Source organism: Falco punctatus, assembly GCF_963210335.1.
Source record: "Falco punctatus genome assembly, chromosome: 3".
Taxonomy (NCBI): Eukaryota; Metazoa; Chordata; class Aves; order Falconiformes; family Falconidae; genus Falco; species Falco punctatus.
In genome coordinates, this window is record NC_137582.1 from 95727261 (window position 1) to 95741413 (window position 14153).

Sequence of the window (14153 nt, forward strand, 5' to 3'; positions counted from 1 at the left end):
ACACAAAGTTATGCTCTAGTGTTAAGTCTCTACGTGGGGAGTTTTGCTTGGATTAAGATTTCGAAACTGAGCCCATAATAAGATATGCCATAAAACCTCAAACAACCCTCCTCCCCCAGGGATATTTATCTTACACATTTAATTGCCCAGTAAAATAAATTCTGTATGTGTACACTTATATGGGAAGGATTTTGATCTGGTAATTTCAGTGTATCTTCTGATCTGTAGCAGCTTAGAATGAGTCTGTACTAACATCCTCAGAAACTGTGCCCTGCTAAATAACACCTATTCAGCTGCTAAATATTTACACATAGGCAGGAATGAGCTTTCCTTGTAATGGTATCTCGTAACTACATGTTAGCATTCAAGAAGAAAAACAAATGCAAGTCATTTAAGCATAGGCCAAATCCCTGCTTCTGCTAAAGCAAATAACAGAGCTCCACTGACTTGCATGGAGCAGAATGGGGCTCCTTCATGTTACCTTCATGTCATATTAACGCTGTCATTTTTATAATGACTTCCCTCTCAGAGCACTCGCTACTGTATAATAAGCTTCAACAAACCCCCAAGAGGTGCAGTGTTATTAGTTTATCTGCTTTACAGATAAGTAAACTGATGCCAGGGGAAGATAAGGAATTTCCCCAAGGTCTTGCAGCTGGTTTGCTGGAGATCAAGGGAAGGAAAGGAAAGGGAAGGGAAGGAAACCAAGAATTGGGACTGAACTAATGACCAGACCGGTATCCGCTCCTCCTACTGCTGGTGACAACTTGTCCCATTGCCTGGAAAGTGATATTAAGAGGAGCAGCAGGTGATCAGGATCTCTATAAAACAGGTAATTTCCAGTCAGGTGCCTGATTGTACCCTTTGATAGCTAAACTTGGACACCCACGTTTGCAATTCTCAATTTCTCTAATGATACTTTGATGTTGCATCCATCCCGGCATGATATGATATATTGGAAGTGGAATTTCATTCTTTAGTGCATTGAATAAAACACGCTAATAATTCCAAGGCATGTTTAAAAAACAAAGCCTGGTATTACCCACAGCAGAGTTTATATAAAATCTACTTTGATATGTCTATGCTAACATTGGAACTGCTGTCTGCAAAGCATATATTTAAAAGTGTTGAATAATTACGAAAAGCCATATTACCGGAAAATGACTGTTGGAGGCTCTGATGTCCAAAACAAAATTAATCTGCACAAAAAACTTCTTAAGTAATTTTTTTAACAAGAAGCTTCCAGGGCTGTAGTCTTTAATCTAGCCCAGCTTGCATGCAGCTGCAATGCATTTAGCCTTTAACATTAGCTCTAGCCATTGTCCTACCACATGCCTACACCCCACGACACTGTACGGTATTAAAAGCTATGCTGTATGGCTAGAGCAACTTGTCACTAAGATATATCACTTGGTGGAGAGCAAAACAAAACAAAACAGGGAACAGCATGATTTTTTTTTTCTATGTCAGCCTATACTATGGTTCTAGTTTGCTTGGCTTAGTTGTGTTTATGTGGTGTTTTATACCAACATGTCCTACCCGCCTCCCTGACAACTATGGAGCAAAACCTCTGGAAGTGAGTGAAAGAGCAGGCTGTGTACTGGATAATCCAGTATAATCATTCCATATAGCCACTGAAGAAATACCAACCCGCTATATGTATAACCTAATGGCAGCTGAGAGCTGATGCAATTGCCCTTACACTAGCCTCCTCCCTATGTTGCAGGGAAACGAGGGTGCGGGTGGAGGTTACGGCTGACGTGCACCCACATTACAGTCGTCCTGGGGATTTTCACCTTGGCCTTCATCACAGCAGCTGCAGCCACCACCACACCAGGTTCAGCCCATAAGGACAAGCTGCCCAAACAGAGATGCCGACCACCACCATCACGCCCAGCAAAGCGTGCAGTTACTCGGACACTGGACAGCAAACGCTTTATTTTCCAAAGGGTGGTATTATCATCCTGATACAATGGTGCTTTTCCAGATTTAGCTGGGAAATTTGTTCCGAGCAACTTTGGGGCTGTTGTGGCGAGCACTGTGCAAGGAGGACCAAAGCGATGGATGCACCAGCCTTGGTGGGGACCAGGCCCCCACACCCGGGCACGCAGGGACCCCTCGCTGGCAGCAGCTCCCGGGGCTCCACAGGGTTGTGGGCAGCCAGCAGCCACCCAGCCGGGTGACACCGGGCGAGAATAAACGATTGCGAAGCCCCAGCACGTTTGCAAATGGAATGAGGCCCAGGCTGATAAGCTGCTCCCTGCACACCCTCCGCTCCGGAGCAGGAGCAGAGCCCTCCGACCTGGCAGGGTGAGGAGCCTGCCCAGCAAGGAGCCATGCAGAAAAAGGCTCAGGTATAGCTTTCTTTTTCCTAAGTCTTTGGCGCCCCTGTGTGTCTCCTTTTTTGGGAAATTCTGTGGCAGAACAACCCAGACTTACCTTCCTTTAGCAGCACAAACACCGGGCTTGGACATGGGATTGCTCTGCCAGGGCAGCCTGGACAATGCAACCCCACAGCCTGACCTCAATTCGAGCCATGCGATTTCCACACTTTACCTAGCCCCCTTTGATGCCAGAATTGCCCTCTTTGGCAACTTTATGCAAAGTGACTAATGTTTTTAAAGCACCACTTCCTGAAGTCACGACATTTATTATCGTCTTTTCTACATCCCTATATCTCCCAGCATACGTGAAGAGTAGACTGGAAAGAGCCTTACAGATAAGAAATAAAAATAAAGTATTTGAAGTATTCTAGGCTCTCAAAGGGTCAGATTGACAACCTGGACAGGCAATACAGTATTAGTGGGAAATACACATCTGTATCTCTACATCAGGATTGCAATATAAACCCCTGTGCTCTTCAAAGGTGAAGGCAGAAGAAATTTGGCATAAAAACTTAGGAAAAAACTAAGAGAAACTGTAAATATTTTTCTGTGAAGTAGGTGGCATTATTTGTCCCGTATCTTCAAGATAACTGGGACATAAAGGAATGAAGTGAGTTGCCTAAGGGTGCAGGGCTGTGGTGACACCTGGACAAAGAGGAAGGAAACACAACCAGCCTGAGTTTTGGTGAGATTTACTCTGTCAGAGCTCCTGGTATAAACGGGCTCCGCAGAAGTGCGTCTCCTTTCCTTGAGACAGTCTCCAGCTGTCAGTACTTATTTCAAAACGTGTAAGAGATGTGCATGTCTGAGGGGTGTGGTGTTTATTTGGGGCTATTCAGAAAAAACACACGCACACATGCACACACTCTGCAAATGTCACTGGAAAAATATGGCATGCAAATGCAGACAGGCTATCACATGCCCCAGAATCAGCATCACCTGCTTCACACTTAACCTCGCTAACCTGAAACAGGCCCTCCTCTCCTGACACCCTTCCCTGCTTTTAGACAGATGGCCCCAGCTGTAGGCGATGTAGATGTAGGCATGCCCTGCCTATATTTACGGGTGGGTGGGGATGCCCTGATTTTGTTTCCCACCTGGAGTGTTTATTACTCTTTTCACCAGCTCTTCCAGGCCAGCCTCCCTTGTCGAAGGTAAATTGGGCCCCTAAGGCCACAGTTTCCCTATGCCAGGAGGAGCTGTCCTAAAAGGCATCTTTCACTCCCCTTTCCCCTCATTTCTTGTTCTGTTTCCACTCTTCCCTTCCCCTGGTGCTGTATTGTGTTGCCCCACCAAAGCTCTTCATAAGGCTTGCTGCTAAAGTCAGGCAGCCACCTTAAGAATAACCCTAGAGAAAAAAGGAAGGGGGTACTTAGATCAGGGGACTTGTCCTGTGCAAGGACCCAAGACATTTGCCTGTTTTCCTGCTGGAGATGGGCATGTCTTAACCCCTTGCCTGGTCTTGCATGCCGTGGGTTGTTTCAAAACTTGAGAATAAGCTAATTCTTAATCTCTGTTCAGACCTATTGAGGAACCTGAGCTTTGTTCATAGTCCAGTGCTCATGTGGAGCCTTCCCAGGAGGAAAGCCTTTCCCTGTGTTCCTGGGAATCCCATTAGTGGCAGCACAAATGGTGGGAGAATAGCCTTCACATCAATGGTGTGAAGCTCTTCAAGCTTCCCTTCGTTTGTGCTCTTCCTGCACGGTGGGGAAGTGGTGTTCCTTCATTTCAGAAGGCCAGCATCGCTTGCAGAAGCTGGTGGCTAATTGAGCAGGTGAGTGTGGGGTCAAGCTCAACCCTGTGATTGTGTGAGCCTGATTTCCAGTGCAGGAAAAGGGTTTCTATATTTTTCCCCTAGAAGAGGGCCCATTAGCTAAATGGGGGATATATCCTGCTTGTGAGGGAGCACAGCGCAAATACAGCTTCTAAGGGCTGTAAGCCCCAACTGCTTACGCTAATGGGTCATGTGTTGGCTTGACCCGGTTTACAGGCTGTTGATTGAGCATAAGAATTTAGAGCAGGAACAAAAAATTGTCCCATAAATAGGCTGTCTGCATTTTAAACTAAATTAGCCCCACAGTGAATGGCCTCCTCTACTGAATTACAGCATGACTGAGCCTGTGTTGGGGATTGAAAGGGATTCATGTGGCTGGTTAAGAGCAGCATTATTAAGACTATTATTGGGGGCTGGATCAGGCCCAATATGAATGCAATTATTCAGGACCTTTGAGCTACAATTATGTGTGACAGAAGAAGTCTAAGTAGCTGATGGCATGGAGTATTTGGCCTTCACGGCCATGTAACTCATATACAAGCAGACAGGGCTTAGGGCACTGACAGACGGGTTGTGGTGAAGCTTGCTGTGCTGGTTGAAGATGTTTCCATCTCCAGCCGCTCACTCCAATAAAAGAGCTGGCAGAAGGGAATTGGTTCCTGAGCCCCAGTTGCTCCAGGGAGAAGCTCAGCACCTCAGGCTGTGGTTTCACACCATGGAGAGTTCAATGACAATAGCAGCCTTAAGGGATTCACACCCTCTTCCTCAGACTCTTCTCAACTTTTTGCAGACCTGCTGGACTGATTCAGTTTGTTAAAGAAAAAAAAAAAAAAAAGGTGGTGGTGGTGATTACCCTCCCTGCCAAGTTTAGGCAGATCAGTTCCTGAATCTGACTACAGTCTGGGTCAAGCTCTCCAGCCCATGGAGCTGAAGGTGTAGGATGGGGTCAACCACCAATTTGGAAACAAAGACCTTACCTTAAATTGCTGCCGATGGTGTTTTTCTCCCAGTCTCCCTTCCACTCCTGTGCCTGGAAAGTAGCTTGGCTGCTGCTGGAGAGGCTGCCCACAGCCCTTCTTGGAAGACAGGAGCAGTCACCCTTGCAGGCAATCTCTTCTGGCTGGACTGTGTCCTGCAAGCAAAGAGACAGAAAGCATGTATGAAATAGGAGTGGAAGCAGCATGGAAGAGAGTGTGTGGAACAGCATGAATTTTCGCATGTGTTTTCATCTCCAAGTTTGTCCCAGCTGGTTTACACACAGCATAAAACACTACCTCTTTATAATGGGTGACTACCTACAATTTATTGGAACTGAGCTGTTGCTAAACACATGGAGTAGCGATGTATTAACACATTGTAAAAGGCTGTTTGATCACCATGGGATTCCAGATGAGCTAACAACAGAAAATAAGCCGTGATTCACAAATGACTCATTTCAGCATTTCTCTTTGATGCAGCAGTTCAAGCAAGCCCTGTCTATGCACATTCAAATGAGTTCACTGAATAGTCATTGAGCCCAGCAATGCCATGCTTACAAAGTCGTTTTTACAAAGTGTAAGTACAGTTTTTAAGTATAAAAATTGGGCAATTTCTAGCAAGCCCAGCCAATCTATGACTCTTAGTCACCCCTGCCGGCAACCCCTTCCTACACTTAAAACCTCCAAACCGAATATTAGTTTTCCATGATTTAAGTCCTCCAGCTGTGGGTGTGCTGAGGAATCACCCCCCTGTGCTTCGTGCATCCCCTGGCTGGTTGGGAGTAACAGCACAAGGTGCGATGTTCCAGCGGGATGCTCTTCCCACGAGCTTGGCACGAGGGTGCCCGCTGCTGCCTTGCCCCTGCCCGTCTGCCAACCCTCCTCATCCTCCTCCTCACCCCGGTGTCTCCGCTCCCGGCCCCGAAACGTCGGCGATACGTTAGTCAGCATTGCCATCCAGTGGCACAGGGGACAAATGACAGCGGAGAGGCTTGCGGCTGGGAGGGGGGACCTTCGTCGGCTGAATCGCGATACCCGGTGATGATGCGGCTCGGCAGGCGGGCAGCGACCTAATGGCTGGATGTGACATGTCACGGATCGATGGATGACGTTATCGAGCATCGCGGTCCAGCGCGGCGTGCTGGGAGCTGGGATGCTGTGGAGCAGGCGGTGAACGCTTTGTGTAACCAGGGGGCGGAGGGCTAACTGAGGGGCTCCTGGCTCAATTCAGAGACTGGTTGTCAATGGATCCTAAATTCTGCCTGTATTTGGAGTCTTGGTGGGCTTTTTGGTTTTGCACCCCGCCCCCCGTAAGTTCTCAGTGCTTTAGTAGGCAGAAGTGTGCTTTATTACTACTCCATAGATTCCAGAGCTGAGTAAATTACAAATGGTCTCTCTAATGCACTCATCTGGCCACAGAATTTTTTTTCTGAGATGCTGCTAGCCAGGATGCTCCCCAAAACATTAAGCATTAAGTAACCAGTGCAGAAGACTATTGGTAAAAATAATCTGCAAAAAAATAGGGTCATTCTTTTCCCAAGAAAGCTTATAATATTTACATTAATCTAGTCTGGGCTTTGGAACGTATCTGTCACTCACCTGCTCTTCATGGCTTGGCCACGCTGCTATTTCTTGTTGCCCAGAGGGAAAACCTCTAAATCAGCTGGGTTGCAAGGGACCAAAGCCTAACCCAAAGGAGCCAATGACAGTCATTTGTCACTACTAATTAGATGAAAAAAACCCAAACCCAACATTTTGGGTTTAAGTGGCTGGGTAAGAAGAGTCAAAAGGACTGTTTTCTTTTTGCAGACAGCACAGAGGTTACTCTACAAGCCCCAGCACAGCTGCTGGCCCCACATGGTAAAGCAGGTCCTGCTGCCATAGCAGAGGTCATCACCATGGGGCAGAAGGGGCTGGCTACCGAATGCCAAGGACAGACTGCTTGGGGACAGTATGGTGGCCTGCAACAGTTTTGCCAGAAAGAGCTGATACACAACCCCAGTGTCTATGCAACTGAAACCAGGGTGAAATACATGATACTTAAGACCAGGCAGCTACCACGAAGAGGACCACCCTCCTGGTGTCCCTGTGGAAGCAGTCAAGTCCCAACAGAAAGTGAGAACCTGCAAAGGCTTCAGCCATAGGTTGCCAACTGACTACAGAGTTTTGCACGTTGGTGTGGCGACAGCAGGGCTAGCTGAGGGAAAAGAGAGCAAGGATCCACCTTTGCAAGAGAAAGGTGAAGCAGGGGGACATGGACAGACATGGTGTGCTTTTAGACCCAATTGAGTAGGAGGTAAAACACCACAAATTTCATGCTGTACACACAGTGGCATCACTTGAGTTCAGTCCCCGAGCACGCTGGATATTAAATTGATCAAACTGGTAATGAAAGTGGGAATTACTCCATCTCAGCCGACACAAGGCAGGTGACCTTATTAAAAAATATGCCAATGTATTTAATGGGGTAGGGCAGTTTCTTGGGGAATTCATGATTAATGTGGCTATAACTCTGGAGATCCCACAGCTAATGCCCCTGGAAAAAGTCTTACTTCCACTACGAGATGGCCCGGCTGAATTTTTTTAGATGGGACTGTCTGACTACAAGTGCATGAATTCAGCCACAATTTTCTGGCAGAGAAGCCTAGTCACTGAAGAACTGCTGCATTGATTAGAGGACGTGGTGGTCTCACGCTGGACGCCGCAAGCTGGGTGTGTAAGAAACCTCAGAGCCTGCTGAAGGATGCAATGTGCCTCTGCGGGCTGTTCAGGCTAACCACCGGGAGCAACCCAAACTCCCACACTGTTTAGTCATCACTGAAACAACAGAAGCCACTGTCCGAGACACTGACTGTATGTAATGTCCTGAGCAAGACCTGACTTGGAGAAACCTCAGCCTCCACTGACAAGCAACAGCCTGGAGCAGGGCAGCATTTGCAGCTGTCTTGAGCTATATGTATGCATGTGAAAAGGATGGGAGAGTGAGAAAAGCAACGGTCTGTGCACCTCTGAGAGGGAGCAGGAACTTAGGAAGGTCATAACCTCCCAGCTTAGTATTGTGTCCTCAGCAGGTGCTAAGGCCTGTGGAAGAGCAAAGAAGCAGGGAAAACGAATTGTGGCACTTTTCCTGACACCCTTCCAGCCTCCAACCATTTGCAGACCAGGGTCTTGTGAGACAGACATAGTTGCTGTGTATCTAAGAACGATCTTCTGCCATGAACTTGTCCAGTCAATTGAACAGAGCTCACACACAGATGGAGCAGCAGAGGCTTAGGTGTAAAGCTGCCTGTTTTCCTCTGCTTGCTGTAGGTGCAGGGCAAAGCAGCCTTTATGCACGTTCTTTGTGAATGAAAAGGAGTATAGCAAAAACTAACCTAAATATAGGCTCGGGGTTGAGGCCAAGGCGTGTTATCGATGTGAGCAATTGGCAACAAGCTGTAAGTAGATACCAAACAGAAATTGAGCCAAACTGGAAGGAAAGAAACACACGTTTGCAGAATTTTGAGACTGCAGAGTGGACTGCAGAGTCCAGGCATGCTGCAAAAGGAGAGTCCCAGAAAGCGCTGTGAAATAACCCATCACAGAACAGAAAACCCATGCCAGGGTACCAGCTGCCAGGTATGTATGGTAAATGGGGAACCCAATAAGAAAACCCTGGCCTGGGAGAGGCAGTTTAGCAGGAAGGGACCAGACAAGATGAAGCTGGCTGCTGGAGCTGAGGAATGTGATGTTGTGCAAGGCAGGAGATTTCCAGTAGTTTTCTAGCCTCTTTACAACCTTCCAGTCACCCAATATGGGGAGACTAGATTGTCCCAGCTTCAGTAATGCCATCAGAGTCTGTCTTCCATCCCATGCTGACTGGTGATTGCAGCCACTGCCCTTCCCGTAAGAGAGCCATAAAAAGTTTTTGCGAAAGCAGTAGAACAAGGGACCAACACACAAGCATGAGCCTCCACCCAAAGGAAAAGCAAACAGGAAGGCGCTTGGCCATTTGGAACACCCAGGAGTGGAGTTTGAGGCTTTCACTGAGCACTGTTTTGGATGTGCATCAGCAGCTCTAGAAGATAATTAGGAAAAAGACATGGAAATGGATGTGAAAACTTGAGAGAGCCTGAAGCAGGGCTCCTTCTGAAAAGAGTGATTTGGTTATTTGGCAAGGATGGCAAGGACAGGGATAAAAAAAAACTGTCTTCACAGTAGGACAGTGGCAATTTTAAGCACAAGTTTGGGGCTTACACAATGTGAGGTAGATGGCTCACCAACACAGATTGCTTTGCCCGGACTGTTGGTTATACAAAGAGGAGACCTTGGCATACAGTAAAGCCTCCAAAGGGAAAATGAGGCAACAGAAGTTGAAAATCTTAGGCTAAACCTTAAGAAAAGCATTGCACTTTGGGCTACAAAAGGCAGCATTTCTGCTGGTGGGAAGCAAACTTCTTTCCCAGTCTGACAGCCAGCGTTTGTCACCAGTGACTTCTGCCAGTGCCTTGTCATTACTCACGAAGAATCTAGCAGGCTCTAATGGTCATGGATGTCTAATATTATCTCCTGAGCAGACCTGGAATGCAGTGTGATGGGGATGTTTTCAATCCTAAAGCCCTTTGGGAGGCTCCGGAGCCCCACAAACTAGGTGGCACCTCCCTGCTGCTCACAGCCTGGTAGGGTGGGAAAGAGACTTTTTCAAGGCAGGTCCTGGCTTGGCTCTACTTGAACCTAATAAAAAGTCTGTCCCAGGCAGGAGGACATTAAGGACACCAGATACCTATCACAGCCCTTGGAAAGAGGATCCTGATAATTCACTGAAAGAAAACTAGGAAAAGAGATGGCACAGGCATCAGATTAATTTGTTTTATGATGAGAAAAGACATGAGAGGTGACATGCTTGTCAAGAGATAAACAGTTACATGTTTATCATTTATTAAATTATATTTCTTTATGCTTAAGATGAATCACAAAAGTATCATACAAATGCTTTTCCTTCTAGAGGGGTTCACAACTATTCTGAGCTTACCTAAATTGCAAAGTTTATGGTAATTAGCAGAGATGATGAGCGTATTTCTAAATGATGACAAAATCCTTTTGTTACAGTTTCTAGGTGGAATAGGATCCCCAGCCCAGCTACAGCCAAGCTAGGTGAGGCTGTAATCACAGGAAAGAGAGCTGAAAAGACCTAGAGAATTACCAGGTCCGGACCAGTATGACCTGCAAAACTGCTGAAAAAGCTATGCCTAACTGGCTCCTGAAAACCCTCAGCAGGAAAATTCCAGCCTCTCCAGACAATCTAATCCACATTTAACTGTTTATCACTACAAAGCTTCCCTAGCGTCTGATCCTCACCTCTCCTGATGCTATCTAAGATGATTAGTTCTTGCCCTATGCACAGAGAACAGGGAGAATCAGCTACTCCCTTCCTATTTGCATCAGGATTTGCTTCTGGTTTTCTTTTTTTTTTTTACATATTTGCAGATTTTATGCCCATTTACTTTTTCCTTTTTTCCATTTTAATAATAAAACGACCATGTGTATTTTTCAGTCATTCCTGATGGGTGATGTTTTCTAGATCCCTATGGACTCTTTGCTCACTTCATACCTGGCAACAAGTTATATTGCCAGAATAAAGAGCATGATGATGCTAGCTGTTTAGTGGAGCTATTAGAAATTAAAGGAATGATCCATACAGCTGCTCTCTCTGGCACAGCCAGTCACCTGTACTAGCAGGCAAGGCTGTGGTTAGCCTTGCTTTGTAGAGCATGTTACTCCCAACCTGCAAATGGAGTTACTTTACTCCTCTAGCTACTAAGACACCTGCAGTTGGGAGTGAGCTGTTGGCCAGGCAGGGACTGAGATGCAGGGACACTGCCCTGACTTTGCACCTCCCTAAAGGTCTGACACCAGCTGCCCCACTTCACCCACTGAGGGGAACACCTTGGGTTCATGTTTATAAAATTAGTAAGTTCCCCAATGTTTGCAACATCCAGTATATGCTACCTTTGGACACTCCTCCGGTGCAAATAATAGCTGCACACATCCATTTGTACTTTACTGTACACTGATGAGTACAGTAATCTGAAAAAAAAGAGAACAGGTCTCTCTCCATACCTTGACTACACCGGCGTCACCTATAGAATCAGTCATATTTAACAGAAGAAACCCAGCTTCACCACCACAGCCTGCCCGTTCTATTAGGACATGTTTAATTACGTCTTGCTTTCCCTGTGCTGGAGGATAAATGAGCAGGGAAGAGAATGCCATGCTGTTGCTCCTGAGCAGCTGATGAGGAGCAGCTTGCACAGAGGTGAGTACGTATCCCTGCTGGAAATTAATTGGAGAAGGAAGCAGCAGAGCGCTCTGCTTTGGACCAGTAACAAGTCTGACTTCCCAAAGCGCTCTGCTAGGGACTAGGTAGCTTCCCTGTTCCTGAAACCTTTGTACCTGGAAGTCTGCTGCGGATTCAGACGAGCAGTGAAGCTCCTGCGGCGTAAGAGGCTCTGCATCTGGGGCTTGAGAGCACCGCAAGACAAAAGTGGATGAGGTGGTGTGTTGTCTGGCCCCTGCTGTTTGTGCAGACAGATGTGCTCACTGGCTGCGTACGATTAGATTACTCCATGATTTTACTGGACCATGTGAGCTGAGCTAGCATTTGCCTTGATGTGTCATTTCGTCTCCTCCCATTTGCTGCCAGTGCTGCTGCGTTGTGACTCTCCGGTGTCAGTGCATCTGCCTGCGAGCTCCTGTTTCAGGTAGGTTTTCTGTTTTCTTCCCTTTGAATAGTCAGATTAGGGGCTGGCTGGGAAGTGCAGGAATGGCAGGGACTGCTCTCATCAGGATAAAAGGGAGAGCAAAGGAGAAAAGACAGCAATAAACTTTAACTACTCCTGTGCTCAGACTCTGCTTTCTCTTTCCCTGTGTTATACAGTGCATATAAACCTTCCAGCTCAGGTGGGACATGTGAATAAGGCACATGTTAGAGAAGGCTGCTGCCAGGCAGGCTGCTCCAAGAGGAGGGTTTTGAGGAGACTGTGCACATTGCACGACATCCCAGAGCAGCACAAGACCAAAGAATTTTCATCTCAGTGCAATAAGGTGTGAGGGATGAGGAAATCCTTTGCTTGGGCACAAGACAGTGGACTGTGGCTACCTGGACTTGCTAACCATAAAAGCCACACTGAGGAGAAATTGTTCGCTCACGACAGTCTCACTGTGATTGTAATAATGGTGCCAATTCAAACTGACAGCTTTGCACGAGAGGCTCGCAAAAAGGAATGTCATGATGCAGAGGGTTTTGTCCTAACAATAGAATAGAAAATGCCAAGTGACTCCCAATAGGCATGAAATGCATAATATTGTCACTATTGACCCAGACCAAAAAGGAACTCACATCTGATATGCAAAGCCGTGCATGTTGCTTTTAAATTAACTATCAAATTAGCTGAAACCTATTGCCTATATTTATTAAGGCTAGGAGCAGTTTACTGAATACTAACTATATTCCTAAGATAACATCTTTGTTGTCTGGAAAGGTCTGTTCCCATTCATCCACAAGGAAGACATTTCAATCACTAATTTTACCGGGGAGTGTGTTTCCACTACAAGAGCCACACCAAAAGCTCCTTGGATGCTAAAATGAGAATTACTACAATGCAGGTCCAAGGAACAATAAAAAAGAGCAGCACTGCAAATCTTAGCCAGCAACAGTTTTAGTTCTATCAGCACAGACCCCTTTTACACAACCTCTGTCAAACAGCACAGTAAATATGTTACGTTTTTGTCCAGTAAGTCTGTTCTTGCACCCAAAAGATGCTGAGGTCCAATACAATCCACAGCAGGAGAAGCCATGGGCATCATGAGGTCTCCTGTCACCTTGATGCTTTTTCACTGATACTTACCGTAATATGGTTCAGATTTACATGTAGATCTGGCTGCTCCTTGCAGCTGAATTTCAGATGAGTCTGTAAAATTGACAGCTCACCAATACCTAAGAGTTTTTCCGTTGAGGTGGCTCATGTGACTTGTACACTCTATTTCTTTGTTTTGCTGTGCCCCCCACCCCCCCAGTTTCTGCCTATAATCCAAAGAATGGATCTTATTTCACAAAAAGCAGCTCAAGGTAGAACTAATAAAAAAAGAAGACCACAAAAAACCCACAAAAAACCCCAAAGGTTCTGAGAGCTTGGTTTTCCACAGCAGTCATTTCCATGTGTGTTTTCAGTTTTTTAGTTGTTTCACTGTGCCAGAGAATCACAGCACCAGGATTAAAGAAGTAGCACCAAGCATGCAGCCTTCTTTCCCTGAAGTCTGGTAGTACCAAAAGATCATGGTTAGTCTGGATTGCTGCAACACCCAATGTCTGTGCAAGAAAAAAAAAAAAAAAGCCAAAACACACAAAGCAGAAGTTAAATCTTGCATTTCACTCCTATGATGGTCTATCTCTGTTTTTTGCATGTAGCTTACCAGTTTGTTTGGACCACGTTACTAATGCAAACTTCAACACCTAAGAAAAAACAGTCTCCTTTGATATATATCTTATATATATATATATATATCTCAAGTTCTTAAAACTTTTCCTAGCTGTGTAGCAGGTTCCACAGTGCCCCAGATAGTTTTAAAAGCATCTGAGCAGACAGTTTCAAAGGCATCTAACTGCCTTGGAGTACCTCTCAGCCCTTTGGTACTTTGGAAAAGCTACTTGTGTTCTCTGCCCCCACCTGAGGCTCCTCCAAGGAAATCCTGACTTCTGTAGAAATGCTGGCACCCGCCCCTGGTTTTCCGCCTCCCACATCTTCCTAACTCCAGCTGGAGGGACCTGTTAAGACCATGGCACAGGGGAAGAAATGGTCTTGCAGCCAGCTGGCCCTGTGAGCAGGTAGGAAGGTGTTAAACTCAACGGCCTGTGGAGTGCACAGAGCAGGAGGCTGCTGTCATGGCAGTTTGCATCACCGAGGTGTCGGGGGGGGGGGGGGGGCGAGGGGGTGGGGGTGGGGGGTGGGGGGTGGTGGTGGTGGTGGTGGTGGTGGTGAC